At 37.2% G+C, this 19,305-nt stretch overlaps 1 protein-coding gene across 3 annotated transcripts in view; it reads right to left on the bottom strand.

Moving 5' to 3' along the window:
- The window catches only part of LOC124956426 (protein tiptop), a 147,217-nt gene that overhangs the window by 125,110 nt on the left and 2,802 nt on the right, over window positions 1-19,305 (bottom strand). The gene's annotated exons all lie outside the window — the stretch shown is intronic.

The raw sequence follows: 19,305 nt of genomic DNA, 5'->3' as shown, positions 1-19,305 counted from the left end.
TCATTGTATCTCCGCTCAACCCCTACCCGCTCAACCCCCTTGTCCACCCTTTCAGTCAACACAGCGACACGGGAACGTTCGAACTCTCATAATGGCATGAGACGCGAGTATTGGCAGAGAGAGAGAGAGAGAGAGAGAGAGAGAGAAAGAGAGAGAGAGAGAGAGAGAGAGAAAGAGAGGAGGTGAATGTGGAGGAGAATATTTTTTTTATAATCGTATATTTTCAAACGTTTCCAAAAATACACGGATATTGGTGGCGCCCGTTTTTATTGTCGCAGCTCCGCGCTCGCCATCCGTCAATTTAAAATAAGCATCTCCCGATTTTGGTCTATTTAAATCCAAAGAGTAAACGTATCCAGACTGTCTGAATCGTTAAGAAATATCTATTTAGCGTCTGTCCCCGTTCATGGCGAGCGATGCACAATCGATAGTGATCGACACCGTTTAAATGTATATAGATAGGTATGCACATGTACATATATCTATACTTTGCGATTTACATAAATATACAGAGAGCTTTGGTTGGTTGGTCTCGCGCATTAAGGTCAACCGTCGAAAATAATCCATTTAATAGACGACGGTAAATCAGCAAAGACGATTGAATTCAAGGGACGTCTGGTCAATCTTTTTTTGCTTTCATTTTTATTTTTCTTTCCTCCTTCTTCTTTTCATTCTTTTTTTATTTATTTATTTTTTCTTTTTTTTTCTTTAACAAGCCACATATTCTCAGAGAGAATTCTTTTCCTTTAACAGTTCTCTAAACACGATAATAGACACTATTGTCCCGATTAATAAAGGGACAAAGTGCGCGGCGGAAGGCATTTAGTTGCACAAACAAAAAATATCGCATCAACGCGTCTTAGCAAGAAGAAACCCTAAGGAAGAGAGTATACGTTTGAAATGGTGAGAAAGAGAGAGAGAGAGAAAGAGATATATAAAGAGAGAGGAGAGGGGGGAGGGAGAAAGAGAGAGAGAGAGAGAGAGAGAGAGAAAGAAAGAGACAGTAAAGGAGGGTGAGAAGAGAATAAGGAGGAAAAAGGGAGAGAGATCGAAGTTTCGCGAAGGAGAAGGCCGCGAAGAGAATTCGAGAGGCCACAAATCACAGAACCGGTGGAACGGGAGAACGATGGAAGGGGTGGGATAGTTGGAAGGTGGTGGAGTGCCGGGAGAACTCGGTGCCGGCGATAACAGGGGGAGGGAGGAACGAAAGAGAGAGGGAGAGAAAGAGAGAGAAAAAGAGAGAGAGAAGGGAAAAGGGGAGGAGAGGGGCAAGTGGCAGCCTGCAGACGCGGGGCGCGACATGCTTTATGACGTCTGTTCATCACATCGCCCCAGTCTCATAAATTAGAAATCACCCCTTAGATAGCTGGCACCCATCTACGATGGCCTCAGTGCTGGGGCGGTATCGTGGGAGGCAGGAATCGCCTCCGCCTCGTCCGATGCGCGAAGAACCCGAAGAGGAAGAGAGAGAAAGAAAGAGATAGAGAGAAAAGAGAAAGAGAGAGAGAGAGAGAGAGAGAGAGAGAGAGAGAGAGAGAGAGAGGGAGGAACGACGGCTATAATTTTCACCGTATGTCACAGCTATGAAGAGAAAAAAAAAGAATATATATATATATATATATATATATATATATATATATATATATATATATATATAACGGCGATGGAAGGAGATCACAAGTTCGAGCTATATCGGTTTGCTCTTATGCTCTTCGATATCTCATAGTTCTACGATAACTTTTCCTACTATATAAGAGCATACTACTTTGTTAAATCAAAATTAATCGTTTAATTAAATCTATAATAGCTTCCGATAAGTCATTCATTTTGTATAGATACCTACTCCTCGAAAGAGGATTCAAAACTTGCTTCTCTCTCTCTCTCTCTCTCTCTCTCTTTCTCTCTCTCTCTCTCTCTCTTGCTTTCTCTCTCGTATACGTATATGTTTGAAAACATTCATTCTGTTCGTTTTAATAAGAACATAAAACGACATATTTGCCGACACTCGTAACCTTGTCGTATTATTTTATTTTCGACAAGTCTTCAAGCGATAAGCGACGTCGATAGATTACAGGAGTATCAACTCGCGAGTGACATATCGACGATTATCGAACGGTCTGTCGTCATGGTCTTCACCAAGTGGACGAGGGGTAATGCGGGAAGGTTAACGGTGGTAGACGGTATAGACGACGTCGATTGAATCGGTGTAATGAGCTGACTGATTGGCGGTGTCTGGAGGCGTCATCGTTACACGTCTTCAAACACACTCACGCCGGAACGAAAACGTACACAAGTAAAACCTCCATCACTGTCAATCCTGAAAGGTCGGTGATCCAACAACCGTGCCTTCCCTCTTCCGCCCTCAACGCCACCCACTTTATCGGGCCTCCTTTCTGCCAAAAAGAACGACAAGTGTGCCGAGCTGTCAACGTGCCAAATATGTTCTGCTCTCTTCCTTTCATCCTCCTTCTCTTTTACGACTTCTTCTTGTTCTCTCTCTCTCCCTCTCTCTCTCTCTCTCTCTCTCTCTCTTCTTTCTTTCTCTTTTTCTATTTCTCTCCCACTTTTCTTCCTTTTCTATGTCTTTCTATTTTTCTGAGTTCTACGGTTAGTCTCGAAAGGCCTCGATGACTTAAAAAGAATTTTCAAACATTCTGATGAGTCATCTAAACATCGACATCAAAGGACTCAAGTTTAATGTTAAAATAAATTTCCTAGATAGTTAAACGATGGACAAAGGCGAATCCAAAATATCGAAGGAATGAAATCCTCTCTCTCTCTCTCTCTCTCTCTCTCTCTCTCTCTTTCTTTTTCTCTCTCTCTCTCTCTGTCTCTTTGTCCTCATTCCTCATACACTCTAAACGAATTCGTAAGTATATGTACATTCATGTACATTTATAAGTATATCTACATTCGCTGTAGTATTACATCCGGAAGTCGAAGTAACGAACCAGTAAATGCATCGGTGGATCTCCACAGACTGCATTATACTTTTCAGCGGCAGCGATCAGGCGACTCCTCCACTGTCGGCGAAAGTTTAATTGGCTCTCGAATCCTAGCGATTAATTAATCTTTAATTGACTCTCGACTACTAATGATTCATTATCAAGGGTTTTTGTCTTTGCACAGAGTGCGACCATTCATTGAGAGGAAAGAAAGAAGAAGCGAGGGGATGGAAGGGAGAAGTCGGGAGGGATAGAGAAAGGGGGAGGGAGAGATCGATCTTCTCAACCTTTTTTGTTTCGTTTCTACCTGTCCTTCCAAAATGTTTTCATTGCGGGTACGACATCGTCGTCTTTCACGTCATCGCATAATTCGTTATAACTCCGTACTCTATAATCTCCCTCGAGAACGCTAAAAAAAAAGAAAGAAAAAGTCACCTAACGAAACGGAAACATTTTGTGCTTTAGATAAAAGAAGCAATACGAAAAAAAATCAGACGTATTGATCGGCGATCGCAGTGTATCGCAGGATACGTATCGAAGGACGGGAGACAAAAAAAGGATTGGATCCTCGACAAAAAAAAAAAAAAAAAAAAAAAAAGGAAAGATACAAAAAAAAGGAAAAGAAAAAAGAAAAAAGTGAAGGAATAAAAGGACAAGGGAAAAATAATGATGGAAAGAGAAAAAGAATATGAAAAGTCCTTATCTAGGTAATAAACGCTGTGGAATTCTACGGTAGGTTCGACTCCCCGATCCGATCGAGTTGTCGATCCCCTTCTCATAGAGTTCCCGAACGAAGCGGAGGACAAGGTTTCCTCGCAACTAGAACGGCGTTAGGTTCGATCAGCAAGAATACCGCTGAAAAGCACGCGCTCGAGATACGCAGTAGCCGTCACGGTGGCAGTAGTGGTAAAAGTGGCACTGTGATGGTAGTGGTAGTAGTGGTGGTGGCGGTGGTAGTGGTGGCATACTCTGGCACCTAGAGAGAAGAACGAGAGCGAAAGAGGAAGAGAAAGAGAGGGAGAGAAAACGAGGGTAAGGGAGAAGGAGAGAAAGAGAGAGAGAGAGAGAGAGAGAGAGAGAGAGAGAGAGAGAAAGATAAAAGCAAGAGCGACGTGACGTCGACGACGCGGTGCGGCGCGCGCGGAAGAAGGGTGTACGAGAGCGTGGATTCGACGTCGAGGCGAGGCTGTCCATCTCGTGGCACGTCGCGGTAGAATAGAGTCGTGGAGGAGGACGACGGGGGTGGCGGCGGCCGGGGGAGGAGGTGGTAAAACGGGGCCGCGGGTAGGGTGGTGGAGGAGGTGGGGTAGCTGTCGCTCGCCCGGGCAGCAGACGTCTTCTGACCCGGCCGGTGGCTCAACTCGACTCAACTAGACTCCGCTGGCAGGAGGCAGCAGTCGGAGGAAGGAAGAGAAGGGTACGCTCTAGAGTGAGAGTGAGAGAGAGAGAGAGAGAGAGAGAGAGAGAGAGAGAGAGAGATAGAGAGAAAGAGAGGAAACGATAGTCGACTCGAAGGAGCAACCGAGAGAGAAAGAGAGAGAGAGAGAGGGAGAGAGAGAGAAAAACCGAGAAGGAGGAGGGTGGTGTAGGTGCATTGCTTTTCACAGGAGAAGGTGGAGGAAGTTGGGGTCGTAAGGGTGGCAGGCGTATCGATCCGGACGGAGCTTGGCTGACGGCTGACGAGGCCGTCACGCGAGACGAGTCGAGTCGAGACGAGACGGACGGACGGAGAAGCTCACCACCACTGCTACTACTACTACTACTACTACTACTACTACTACTACTACTACTACCACCATCGCTATTACTACCACACGCTCGTAGTTATCGCCATCGCCACCACCACCACTAGTATCAGCAATACTACACTCACATTCCTACTACTTGCTTTTGCTGATACTACTACTACTACTCCTACTCTTACTCCTACTATTACTACCACTACTACTTCTGTTACTGTCACCACTACCACCAAGAAAGCTTGTAGTAACGCCGGCACAGTTACGACAACGACCACCAGCACCACCCCACGAACTACTAACTTCCATCCTCCTTCTCCGGGGAGAAGCGTGGATGGACAGGCGGGTGGCGGGAGGGTGGAGGGTGCTCGAGAGATACTGCTTACTTCCCCTTCGGGTACCTCCGTTCTACGAAACAGTACCTAGATTGTACGTGCACGGCCGAATAGCCTGGCCACTCTAGCGCGATACCGCGTGTAGTATAACCGTAGAATACCCGCGCATCTATGGAACAACGTAAGCATGTGCGCACGAGTCTATGTACACATTCAGTATTTTACGTTAGCAGAGTATCGCTCCTCCTCGGAGGATGTTACGAATGCGTGTGCGTTTACGGCTTTTGGCTCCGTCTTCTTTTTCGCTAGAACAGTTTCGAGAAAGGAGGGAGGGTTCGTTGGATTTTTCCTTGCTACCGAATTACCATTGAAAATTGTTGCTCTCTTTCTCTCTCTTTTTTTTTCTCGCTCTCTCTCTCTCTCTCTCTCTCTCTCCCTATATTTCTCTCTTTCTCTTTCTCTTCTTTTTACTCGTTGCTTTATTTTCAACTTTTGACATTAGAGTCGTGAAAATCGTATACAACGGTAAGTAACTCTTATCCGCTGTACCCGCCGGCATAATTTCAACATGAGTGAGAATTTTCTTTCGTGTCGAGATCGTAATTATCAAATACAAACAAATACCCACATGTTCTATATATATATACATATATATATATATATATATATATATATATATATATATATATATATTTTGTAGGTACAGTTCTCGCGATGACTGATTAACGACTTACAGATATATGGAAGCAGTAAGAAAAAATCGAGATCGCTATGGTTAGACTTATGTCGAGTACCGACTTACGTCAGAATATGAAAGGTCCGTTCTACCGACAAATCGATAGATCACTGCTACGTACTAACACGTTAGGTATATGTAGATACGTCATGCGAAAATAATGCGTACGTATCGCTCACTATTCTCTGCTAACTCGAAACTCGGCCCAATATTTTTACTCATTCTAACGTAATCGTTTATGGCACCGCAAAGGATAAAATAAAAATCGGCGATATCACGTAAATTACGAACTAACGAATTGATTCAATCTTTTACAAGGGGGAGGAAAAAAGGAAAGAAAGAAAGAAAAAAAAAAAAAGAAAGAAAGAAAGAAATAGTCAATTTTCGAGGACGATACTGTTACGAATATATAATAGTTAGACACGTATGTTGGAACGATCACGCGTTATTCTAATTTATCGTTGATCAAATAATAATAAAAATGCAAAAAATAATAAATCCGAAAAAAATCCGATAAATGATAAAATACGATCGACTCGATACACTCTTAACGTACATAACTTTCATCGAAATTCATACTTTCTATCACTTTAGAAATTCAAGGGAAAATAAATTATATTTATTGTCATTCCCATCCTTATTTTTTTTTTCCTCTTTCTCTTCCCCTTTTTCAAAGTTAGTCGAAGAAGATGGATATTATTTTTTTTCAAATCGTTAAAAAGAAAGGATAGAAATATATGAAATATACATATATATATATATATATATATATATATGTATATATGGGATAATCGATTAACACTGATCGATCGCTATTCGTCGAATGAAACGAAGGAACGATCCCTTTCACGATCATTTTCTCTATTCCTAGTATTTTCTCTTAAGGATAAAAATCTTTTCTAATATTACTCGTACTAAGAGACGATGCGTGCCGAGCGACCGTCCACCCTCGTTTGCGAAGTTGGAAAACAGTTAGGAACGAACGTTCCTTCGACTCCCACTACGCGTTCGTCACCCCCGTCATGCTTTTTCCATTTCCTAACCAAGCTCATGAGCGCGTTACGACCTCCCTCTCTTTCTCTCACCCTCTCTCCCTTTCACCCCGTCTTCTCTCTCTCCCTCTCTCTCTCTCTCTCTCTCTCTCTCTCTCTCTCTCTCTCTCTCTCTCTCTCTCTCTCTCTCTCTCTGTCGTCCGCCGTTGTGATTTAGCTATCTGCTCGAAGGAGCATTGAATTATGGAAGGTCGGAGGGTTGAGGCTCCTGCTGCTGCTACTGGCGGTTCCGCCTCCTCCCTACGACCCCTTCCCCTCCTCCTTCCATCCTTCTCCAACTCCGACCCGTTCCCCTCTCAACCATGAGTACTCGCCGCCCGTGGATCTTGTCGCAAAAGGCAAAAGGCTCTCGCCGCGTGCAAAGGCCAAACACCGAAAGTCACTTAAGCGTGCCGGCACGTTCTACGGCCTTAGGACTCGCGCCGGAGGCCGCCACCGCCGATTCCGCTTCGTTTTCAACGAAAGACTTCCCTCTGCTACTACTACTACCTCCACCTCCTCCTCCTCCTCCTCCTCCTCCTCCTCCTCCTCCTCTTTCTCCTCTTTCTTCTTCTTCTTTTCCATCGTCGTGTCGAGCTCCATCGTGTCGACTGCATTCTCTCCTTACCGTCTGGCGATCATCGCAAACGCCTTCTCTTCTTTACCAGTATGGACCTACCAATACAGTCTCCTCCAACACCTCTTTCGTTTCGCTTTTTTGTTCCTTTTTTAAATCATTAAGACTCATTCGAATCGTTCGCATTAACTCTCTACTTCGTTAAGAATTGTTCATTCTCGTGTAATGGTTAAGATTTAAAAAAAGTCACGTCTAATTCGTGTCAAGAATTACAAAATAAGTAAACTCTCGCGAAATTTCTGTGCTTCGAAACTCACGTGATTCTTGACGGACATTTTCGAAAAATAAATGATCGAAGAAGAATTGCTCAAAACGTACGTCACATAAAATTTGTAAATGTAAGACGTGTTGTGGATTTTATGAAAAAGAAAAAAAAAAAAAAAAGAAAAAAAGAAAAAAAATATTGCATTATTCATACACATAATATTATTTATCGCGTACGTATACAGATGATTCACGTAACTCAATGCATTTTTTTTTATTTTGTTTTTATTTTTCGTCTTTTTTTAAATAAATTCATAAATATATTTTCGGATATGCTTTTTAACAGGATCAAATTTGCCTCAATATTCTCTAAAATTTTAGCATTTAATATTGAGATGAACTCGTATTTCCATACCATTTCCAATCCATTTCATTTTACGAAAATTTCCATTGAACAAAAAAAAAATGAAAAAAAAGGAAACTAAATAAATGAGAAACAAAAACAAAAAGGCAGAAAACAAAAAAAGAAAAAGCAAACTAGTCATCCATAATGAATCGAAAAAACGACGTAGTAATATACAATCTCCTGTTTAAATAATGACAATATATAAGAGTGCCTAAATGAAAGATTAATAATAATTATCTTATCCAAAATTTCTTATTTTATATTATACCGTATAACATTGTCGTTAAACTATTTATTATTCAATTTAATTATTTTTAATTTAATTAAAAATTTATTTTCGATTTAATCATTTTTAATTATTTTCAATTTAATTAAATTTTTTAATATTCCAAGTTCTAAATTCTTTTTTTTTTATCTTTCCTTCTTTCTTTCTTTCTTTCTTTCTTTCTTTCTTTCTTTCTTTCTTTGTTTCCTTTTGTTTTTTTGTTCTCTTCCTTAACAAACTGTACAGGTACGTACAGTTTTACTAGTACTTACTTACTTACTTACTTACTTACTTACTTATTTACCTTTATACAAACGTAAAGAAAACTGTGTTTAAATGGTGGCATACATAAAGATTTTGTAACAAGTTTCCCGGGAAGAAATCAAAGATGCAAGAGAACTAATTAATGCCAACTTATGTAAGCATCGATCCATCAAAGTCCCCATAGTCTCGAATAGTCGACGATACCCGATCATTTCTAAGTGATACAACGTAAGAGCAAGGAGTTATGTGCGTGTTCTTTCCAGAAAATCAGAAAGAGAGAGAGAAAGAGAGAGAGAGAGAGAGAGAGAGAGAGAGAAGAGCGAAAGAAAAAGGGAATGACGCCTTTGTAATAATTTATTGCCCATTAAAGACTTCAAGGCGCGTAGGTGTTAATCTATCGTTTTCCAACGTCTACGATTTTCTAAGGAAGCTCTTCTCGCTAAGCAAGAGGGGATTTACTTTGAGTCGATTTATCGTCGAAACAATGTTATAGACTTCTATGGAAACGGGCTATAGATACGGATTCATTCTAGAATGTTTTCTTAGTAATGTATACCCGACACGACGTTTCTCGTGCAGTCGAAGAGCGAAAAAGAGAAAGACAGAAAGAGTGAGAAAGATAGAGAAAGGGGAAGAAAGAGAGAGAGAGAGAGAGAGAGAGAGAGAGAGAGAGAGAGAAAGAGAGACGAATCTCTCGGTAAACATAAAACAACGGGACGATGGGGATGCTGGTACGGATGCGCTTTGATGTGCTGCCATCACCAGTGAGCGTCTCCAACGGCTCCTTTATGGCAGCCATCGGGCATCTGTCATACAACCGTCTTTTCCTACGGCTAATTTATTAGGACCGCTTAGAATATATATATATACATATGTATGTATGTGTATGTATGTATGAATATATGTATGTATGTATGTATGTATATATGTATATGTATAATGACATAAAGAAAGAAAGAAGGGAAAATCTGCCAAGAAACGATATAATGGTAACGCGTTTCTATGCGCACGATATAAATTGCAAAGGATGGATGATCCATACACTTCGCCGTTCTCAACTTGGTTATGCAATAAAAGGAAAAATTTAAGAAAAAAAAGAAAAAAAATAAAAAAAAAGAAATAAAATAATAAAAAAAATATATAAAATGAAATATAAACGGCAAACGTGACATCTTTTGCGTCGCAATCAAAATATCATCGTCGTTCTTACGCTTATCTATACTTTAATCGACGTCATGTTAATTCGTATTGATTGATATGCCCAGAAGTTTTAGTATATACCAACGGGACAACTTCAAAATGGAAAAAATAAAAGAAAAAATAATTATAAAAGAGCCTCAAAATATATACGTATATATTTATATAAATATATAAATATATAAATATATATATATATATATATATATATATATATATATATATATAAAGAAGAAAAAAGGAAGAAGAGGAAAAAAAAAGAAAGAAAAAAAAATTGTGACGGATGGCACGGTAACACGGCAAAGATAAAGTTCACGTTATGTAACTTTGACTTAGGATCTCTCGGTTGCGAATCCATAAAGTTTAGGATTTATGAGCGGAGTCGTTTCACGGACTAGCGTAAATCGATTGACCAACATTGTAGATTTCTTTAAATTACTCTCGGTCATTACGTCCTTGGAACATAAGAAGAACAAACTTCTTTGACCGACGATCGGAAAGTAAGCAAGTCGATAGTAAATTCATTTATCTTACTTAGGCTTTAGCTACGAAGTCAAATCTATGTATGTTGTCCGTAGGAATACCATCGAAGCAAAAGGTTCCAAAGCGAAAATCAGGAAGATCTCCTGTAGAATCTCATTAATCTCGACCCGTTGCCTTTGGCGTGTTTACCCGTAAAGTAATATCGCGTGTAAATCACGATTACCGGAAGTAACGGAAGCCGATTAGAAAGCTAACTCGGTTGCATAGCGAGACCGTTTGCGGTACGGAAATGTAAGTATCGAACAGTTTCACGCATCGACGCTCCTTTGATGCGCGAGATGACTTTTATCATTATTTTATTTGCTCTCGTAAACGGAAAAAAGATACCTATATACAGTATATACAGTATATACAATATATATACATACATACATACATACATACATACATACATACATACATACATACATACATATATATATATATATATATATATGAGCATTAAATATACGCCTATATGTATTATACGTATATAATATACGTATAAAATAAACGTGTATATACATATATATAGACTATATAACTATATAGAAAGAATAATAAAATGTCACGCTTTTGCACGATGGGAAAATCGAAAAGATTCATGGATAATTTTATATCCCGCATGTCGTCGTAATTGTACGCTTTTCGTCGTTTCCGATGAACGATTTGGAAACTCGTCGAAAGCCTTTCGAGATAAATCATCGCTTTATTTCGAAGCGGGTGAGAGTGAGAAATTGATATTGGAATTAGCTATACGCATTCGCACGAGTACGCTACGCTACGCTACCTACCTACCTACCTACCTACCTACCTACCTAACTGCCTACCTACCCTTCTCGTTCGAAAAGTCAACGATTCAAGTCGATCGTAATTTTCTGTATGCATAGTGGGCATGGATAACACTGAGAGAAGATCGCTCCGACAACGGATATAAACTCGCGGGCGAGAGATGTCGATCTCTGCATAAATCAGATCACGGTTATAATTAAATCGGGCGATAACCGATCGCGTACGAGAGCCATACGAATAACACACGGTGTACACGATCGACTTTCATATTATTAGAAGCCTTTCGTTCTCTCGTTCCAACTGTTAAGAAATCTCCGAAGGAGTATAATAAAGCTTTCCTGTGAGTTAAAAGATATGCGATATCATTTATGGTCGATTCCTTGTATCTCATAATGCGTTACGATATTCGATTGTAATTGCTTCGTGTATAAACTAATACACAAATATATACGTACATATATACATACGTACATACATACATACATACATACATACATACATACATACATACATACATACATATATATATATATATATATATATACATACATATATATATATATATATATATATATATATATATAATAAGTATGCATATAAATAAATACGTATATAAGAAGGTTGGTACGTCAAACAATTGTAATAACGTTAAATACATCGAAACTAAATTCTAACGGTGAAAGCGATACCTATCCACCGATAGGATAATAGCGAGTTCCTGCCCGAGAAATAACCAAGTAAAAATGTTCACTGAGCTCTCCTCCTTGGAGTGCTTCGAAACGATCCAACCTCGGATAATCGTTCGTTCCTTGGCTCGTCACGAAAACTTCTGCGAGCGAAGGTCGCGCCCCTTTTTCATCGCGTTGAAGGATTTATGACGGCAAGAAGAAGGCAGTTCTCGGGGTTCTAAAAATGCGCACGGCATTGTTTGAGGTGAAAGTTTTGCGCAATGGGCGTCTCGCTCGCCATGGGTCGTCATTCCTCCTTCTCTAAGCCTCTTCTAAAGGGGACAGAGGAGACGGGGAGACGAGGGGAGACGAGGGGGGGGGGGTTAACCGCGGCTTCGATCGCAGCGGCTCTTCCTGTAGGAGAAAATTTCTCCTACGACCCGATGCCAGGTACACTTACCTATATATGTCCTCTCCTCTCCTCTCCTCTCCTCTCCTCTCCTCTCCTCTCTCTCTATCTATCTATCTATCTCTGTCTCTATCTCTCTAATATATCTATCTCTTTCTATCTCATATCTTTTCTTCCTCTTCGTCTCCCTTTAACGCGTCCATATTTACGGGAAACGTCGTTGCCTGGAAGATCGCCATAAAACTTTAACGGCACGTTTCGCAGGTACTCGCTTCTTCCTCGTCCCAGGTAAACGCAACGGAAAAATCACGTTCTCTTTTCCTATCGTGAAACTGGAGCTATATGCGTGTGTCCCAGGAACATGGTCGTTCGTTTCGTCATCACCGAGGAATTTTGTTTTTCATTTCTTTTCTCTCTCTCTCTCTCTCTCTCTCTCTCTCTCTCTTTCCCTTCCTTTTTCTCTTCCTTCTCTTCTTCTTCTTCTTCTTCTTCTTCTTCTTCTTCTTTTTTTTCGTCACACGAAGATATTATGATGCGCGTGCACAAATCACACGTTAAAATATATACTCCGTAACGCGTCGAATAAAAATAGATTCGTATCTTAACGAATTTATGTCTTTCGGCCCGCGTATCGTTCAGGTTTCGAAATCTTTCTATATCCGTCGTCCGTGTTTGACTACAAAAATTACGTGAATTCTTTCGCTTATCTTTTTCTCCCTTATCCCCTCCCACTTCCCTCGATTTCTCTTTTTCGCCCTATAACCACGATCGTTTCCCTCTATTAACGTATAACAATAATAATTGGCCAAGATCGATATTAAGATTTACTTGGTGAAAAATATTTTACGGATTATTTATAAGCAATCGATAATAGACCGACTACACGTTTAAAGCAAGTTTAATAGACTCGCTAATGTGACTCTTAACGATTAGATAAATTTGAATGGACATCGTTAAATTTTTATTTCCGCATATCTATCTCCGAAAAGATGATAATTTAATGGCTTCTTAAACTGTATCGTCTAACTTACAAAAATAAGACATTTCCTTATACAAAGGTTCAATGTTTCGTTAGATTATTTATAAAATTGATTTGAAACTTGGCCACGTGAATACGACAACAAAGTAAGTACGTTGGTAAGTTTTACTGCTATATAAATAATAAACTTATACAACGATATTAACAGTAGTTGTTAAATTAATAAGAACTAAATGTACTTGACATAAAAGATAAATAAATACGTAATCGTATATAAATCGTTAAAACGTTACATAAAAATTCTTTCTCGTATTGAATGAAAATTTTATGATTGAAGCATGAAGAAAATCAGTGATGATATCGTATATAGACAGGTTCATATCCAGTTGATGAAATTTGTCGCGTAACAATGATTTGGATGACGACAACGATGACGAGACGAGAACGAAGACGATGAAAAAGATCAAAGACGAGAATGGGAATTTTGTTGAAAACTCGACGGCTCCTCATAAAAAGTTCACGATCGAAACGTTAAATGTGACCGTTCGGTGGCCGTTTTTAGATCTCTCAAATTTAATTACCATCGATGCAGAATACTTTTTTTCTTTTTTTTTTTTTTTTTTTTTTTCTTTTTTTTTTTTTTTGCACGAACGAGACCGGCCGCGTATCCGAAAATCGATTTGTCTTATCTTAGAACGACCAGACGATAATATAAATATAATCGAAAATTCGCGTCGTCCCGATAGTCCCGTTATTCGACGTTTCTAGATAGATAAATAGATAAATACATATATCGTAAGCAAAAGATGTAAAATCTTTAAGAGCGTCGACCATCATCGTTATTTCCGTTTGCTTTATCAACGCTTTTGTTCCTCTTGTGTCGGCCGAATTCAATGGTATAAATCTAAAATACTTTTTGCTTTAACTAATTATACCTAGTACACACTCTCTCTCTCTCTCTCTCTCTCTCTCTTTCATTCTCTCTCTCTACCTCATCAACAATCCTTTCGTCGCTTCAAGAACGTCCGCGGATTCTCTTTACTTCGCGTTGAGTCCGAAAATATCCGCGGGCAGCTACGAGACCGTCGTACTTAAGTATGTTAGTTTCGAGCCGAGCCGAGCCGAGTCGAGCCAAGCCAAGCCAAGCCAAGCCAAGCCAAGCCAAGCCGAGTCTCGAGTTTGAACGACCGGAGGTGCGCCTGCGCCTTTTATACCGACTCCTACGTCGTACTTTATGAATGAAGTCAACGCGTCGCAAGCCGCGAAAAGACGAATCCAGGACTCTAACATCAGTACTCTCCGCAAAACCAACTCTCGATTTTCTCGATTTGACTCTCTTTATCTCTCTCTCTCTCTCTCTCTCTCTCTCTCTCTCTCTCTCTCTCTCTCTCTCTCTCTCTCTCTCTCTTTCTCTTTTACTCTCCCTTTTCTAGCGTTGAGAAAATAATCGTCCGCATGGCGATGAATTAAATATCGTTGTCGTTATAAATTTGTCGTAGGAAGGGATAACGGCGACGTATGTATTTTCTTTCTTTTTTTTTTTTATCTTAAAATATTTTTCAAAATTAAACGAAACGGATTAACTTTACGTAATTTGACGAAAAACTGAGAGAAAGAGAAAGTGAGAGAGAGAGAGAGAGAGAGAGAGAGAGAGAGAGAGAGAGAGAGAGAGAGAGAGAGAGAGTGGGTGTGTGTGTGCACCTACTCTTATGTACAGGTCGATTATAAATTAAAGATCGATTGAATACCTCATTTATTAAAAGTATAAGAAAAAAAATATGTATATATTAAGAAAAGTTTCATGATTACGTGAGTAAAATATTTTATGAGTGTCAAATAAAATAACTGATTTCCGGTTAAACCGGAAATTTTATAATGTTTAATTTTTCTTATGGAATAATCAGTATTGTTTAACTAATTGAATATTTCAATCGATTGCCTTGAAAAAATTATTAAACGATTATAGGCCAGAAGTTAATAATTATCGAAATAATTACAGTGTAAACTTTCAAATGTAAACGATTTTAAAATGTAAAAAAATTTTTAAAAATAAAAAAAACGATCTTACGATCAATTTAGTATTAAATTCATTTATGATACTGCTATGTAATTAGTAAAAGAAAGATATTGCAATTAATTTATAATAATAAAACTAATAATAATTTATTTAATTCGATGAATGTTCAAAATGTTGACTATTTTCTTGTGTTCACAATCAACGTCTTCTAATCATACTTGTTCGTATATTCTGTAACATTTTAAATTTTATTTCATTAAAGACATTTATAAATTCCGTTTATAGTTCTTATAAATTTCAACTTTATTAAGATTAGTTAAATTAGTCATTAACTAATTTACTTTTACGAGACCTATACTCGTATAATAACTTTTTTTTTGTATATAACTCATCGATTTTAATACGTAATTAATATAAAAAAAAAGAAAAAAAAAAAGAAAAAAAAAAAGAAAAAAAACAAGAGGTCGCATAAGAAAAAATAAAAATCGGCTGTTTTTTAATTCATACGAAAGTCGATTGTTTTCTATTTCATACTCTTAAAATATTTTACACATTATCCGACTGACCTTTTATTTCTAATCACAACCTATATATATATATATATATATATATACGTGTATTATAAATACCTATAAACACAAACACATACATCCATACGTTTTCCACGAGAATTAATTTTTAATTTTTATTGAAAAAAAATGACGTCTGAAAATTTGCATGAAAAAAGTAAATTGTCAACGTACAAAGCTAATATATATTTATGATCTTATCTTTTCTTCTTTTATCTATCGTGATAATAAAATTTATATAATAGTTAATATTATCCATAAAAGATATAAAATTTTTGTTCATTCGATGAGTCAAAATAGATTACTCTCTTATCAGAGATTTTTCTTGAACTCTTAAGCCCGGTGTAAGTATAACCGTTTAAACCATTTTAAGATGACGTTGTATGAAGATGCACCTACGCTGCACCTGTTGCGTAGGATTCGAATTTTGCGGTGGATGCCGTAAATCCGTCTCCAAGCACGCGATTAATGCACCTTTCGCAAGCATACCTATGTATGACGCGTTTTATTAGTGGCATGTAGTGACGTCGATCGTACCATGTTCACAATTTTTCACCAAATTCCAGTTCCCTCCCCCTCCCCGCCACGCTCTCTCACTCGACGACACCTACGTACACGAGGAAATAAAACGCGTTTTTAACGCGTGATAATCGATCGTTCAATATTTGTAAACGTCCTTCGACGTTCTAGATATTCCGATAAATAAGACCAAAGGTCATTACTCGATTTCATTGATATCTATTAAATATTTATTAACGATTAAGATTTTTAAATAAATAACGATTAATTATATCTAAAGTTTTATATATTTTCACTTATTCTCCTATATGTATATACACCAACAAAGATAATATAATCGATTTACTACTACTATGTCATTACAGCTTAATAAATTTCTATTTTTGTTAAAACTTTTACTTTGATCTAAAAAAATTCCCCTTCTTTAGTCATTCAACAGCCTCTTTTTTATTTTCCTTTCCTTCTATTTTATCGAATATTTAATCGTATAAATGAATCGTGTAATAAAACATTCGATAAGACTTAATCTAATAAAACGGTCCTTTCTCATGAATTTGTGACTTTTTCTTTTCCCTTTAAATTAAATAAAAATCCTTTCTTAATATTTCTTTCCTTCCGATGCCTATCTACAGCTAGATACTATAAATAACTATAAAAATCCAATGATTTCAATTCAATTAGTATCTAAGCATCAAGAACATTATACACGACTAATAAAACTTGTACTTTCCTTTTCTCTTGAGTTTCCTTTTCTTTTTCTTTTTTTTTTTTTTTCTTTTCTTTTCTTTTATTATTCTTTTTCCAAGGTTTTATTTGAATCTATGACGATAAGAACGAACCCTCGCCGATAAAAGTAAGTACATAAGTACTTACATACACATCGATGAATATGTATCTAAATACTTATGTATGTATATACATACATTAGCCTTTCATAAAGTATGTTACCGATGACTATAGAGAGACAAAGATGAAGAGAATCGATCGAAGGAAATTGGTGATAGTTCGTCGTTAAAATATTGCTAATTAGTTCTCTTCGATGCAGTTTGAAACGGCCGTGCACCGATACCTACCTACCTACCTACCTACCTACCTACCTACCTACCTACCTATCTACCTACCTACCTACCTAAGTACTTACTTGAGAGATCGATCCGAACGAATCGATGTTTTGCGAGATCCTTTGGAGAAGGGAACATCATAAATCGAAGCGGAGAAATTAACCACGGTCGGCTTGCACTTCGCTTTTATCCGCAGGCTCCAGGCCATATTTTGTTATTTTCTTAAGCCTCGCAAACCACACGTCTACTTTCGCTGATGGCTTTATCCTTTTCACACGGATAGAAACTTTCTGTATCACCAGTTAGTTATATTATAACATTAATTTAAATGGTTTCAATATTTCTAAGTTTTTCGAGAAAAGTCGAAACGAAAGCGAATAATACCAAACGATGCATCTTTATTCGCCTCGTGTCACCGGAATATCCGCCGTGATATATTAGTTTTCACTTTTGCGATTATATACTTTAACCTTCCTCATATTGAATTCTCAATTGGACGTTTCAAATAAAATACCGTAAATATCGTAAATCATAGAGAAACATGTCACTTTTTTTTGTAGACTGAACAAATTTCTTTGAAACGTTGATTGGGTACAGAACGATTAGTGTACTGTATGAAATATGTAAGGGGATTTCAAAAAAAAAAAAAAAAAAAAAAAAAAAAAAAGAGAGAGAAAGTTTTGTTGGAGCAACAATAAAAAAAAATATCTAACAAAGAATACAAAAATATATAAAAAAAAATACAGTTTGTATTTTTTATATACAGTTGAAATATATACAGTTTGAAGATTGGCTTGTCTTATATGTGTAACCTGTACATTAAAATCCATTAATTTTAAATATTTAAAGTCACAGTTAAAATAATAAGTTCTAAAACACAATGACGTAACGACGTAAATGATAATTATAACGCTTTTTTATTAACTTTTTGTATTAACTCGATCCAAAATTGATCGTATTTTGATAATATTTACAAGATGTACATGAAATAAAAGAGCTTACAAATTTTATACTATTTTATACTATTTATAAGATTTCTATACTTATATATATATATATATATATATATATATATATATATATAAAAGAAAAAATCGGAATACTTTGCGTAAAGTTTACAAAAAACAATTTATTCGATTTAAAAAATATCCGAATATTATTGTAAATAAATAAATAAGTAAATACCTACGTAAGTTTTACCACCTGACAAACAATCTCGTTTATAACTATGACTTTTAAATTTACGTACTGTAACTATATATTTCTGTTATGAGAATATAAAGATCATCTAAGAAATCATCGATGCATCGTCCTTGGCCCACATATCATTTTACTTTTGGATTTATAGCATTCGTATATGAGATTCGTTCCACTTCAAATGCATCAAAATCCGAATCGGAAATTCACGATTTTCTTTCTTTTGATTACCATATCATATTCTATATCCTGCACGTAAGTAGTACATACGCCTTATATTTTCATCACTCGATATATACATGCATACGGTGAATTTGCTTCGTAAATTCGAGTGGATTAATAAAAAAAAATTTCACATTCTTTATTCCCTTTACTCTCTCTCTCTCTCTCTCTCTCTCTCTCTCTCTCTCTCTCTCTCTCTCTCTCTCTCTCTCTGTTTTTTCTATATAAAAAAGAAAAAAAAGACAAAACAAAACAAAAGGTTAAAGAATAGAGACTACCAACGACGTATTCATGAAACAAACGAAAATTCGTCTGAAACAAAAGAAAGAAAGAAAAAAAAAAGAAAAAAGAAAAGATAGAACTATAAACGCAATAAGAAGAACAGGAAATATTTTCCTTATCGAGTATCTTGCGATCACTTTCAAGATGGCGTCTGTACGGCCTTTACCAATCTATTCGTATTAGTTTCGCGCATTTCTTAAAGCGTTAAAAAAGAAAAGACAATGTGATGTGTGTATACTGTACGAATTTATGTTCACCGCGAAGAGAATTGCACGCGTGCGCATATTAGAGAGACAGAGAAAGAAAGAG

Source organism: Vespa velutina, chromosome 22 (assembly GCF_912470025.1).
Source record: "Vespa velutina chromosome 22, iVesVel2.1, whole genome shotgun sequence".
Classification (NCBI taxonomy): Eukaryota; Metazoa; Arthropoda; class Insecta; order Hymenoptera; family Vespidae; genus Vespa; species Vespa velutina.
Note: the sequence above shows the minus strand (reverse complement) of the source record. Positions and strands in the feature narration are given on the sequence as shown.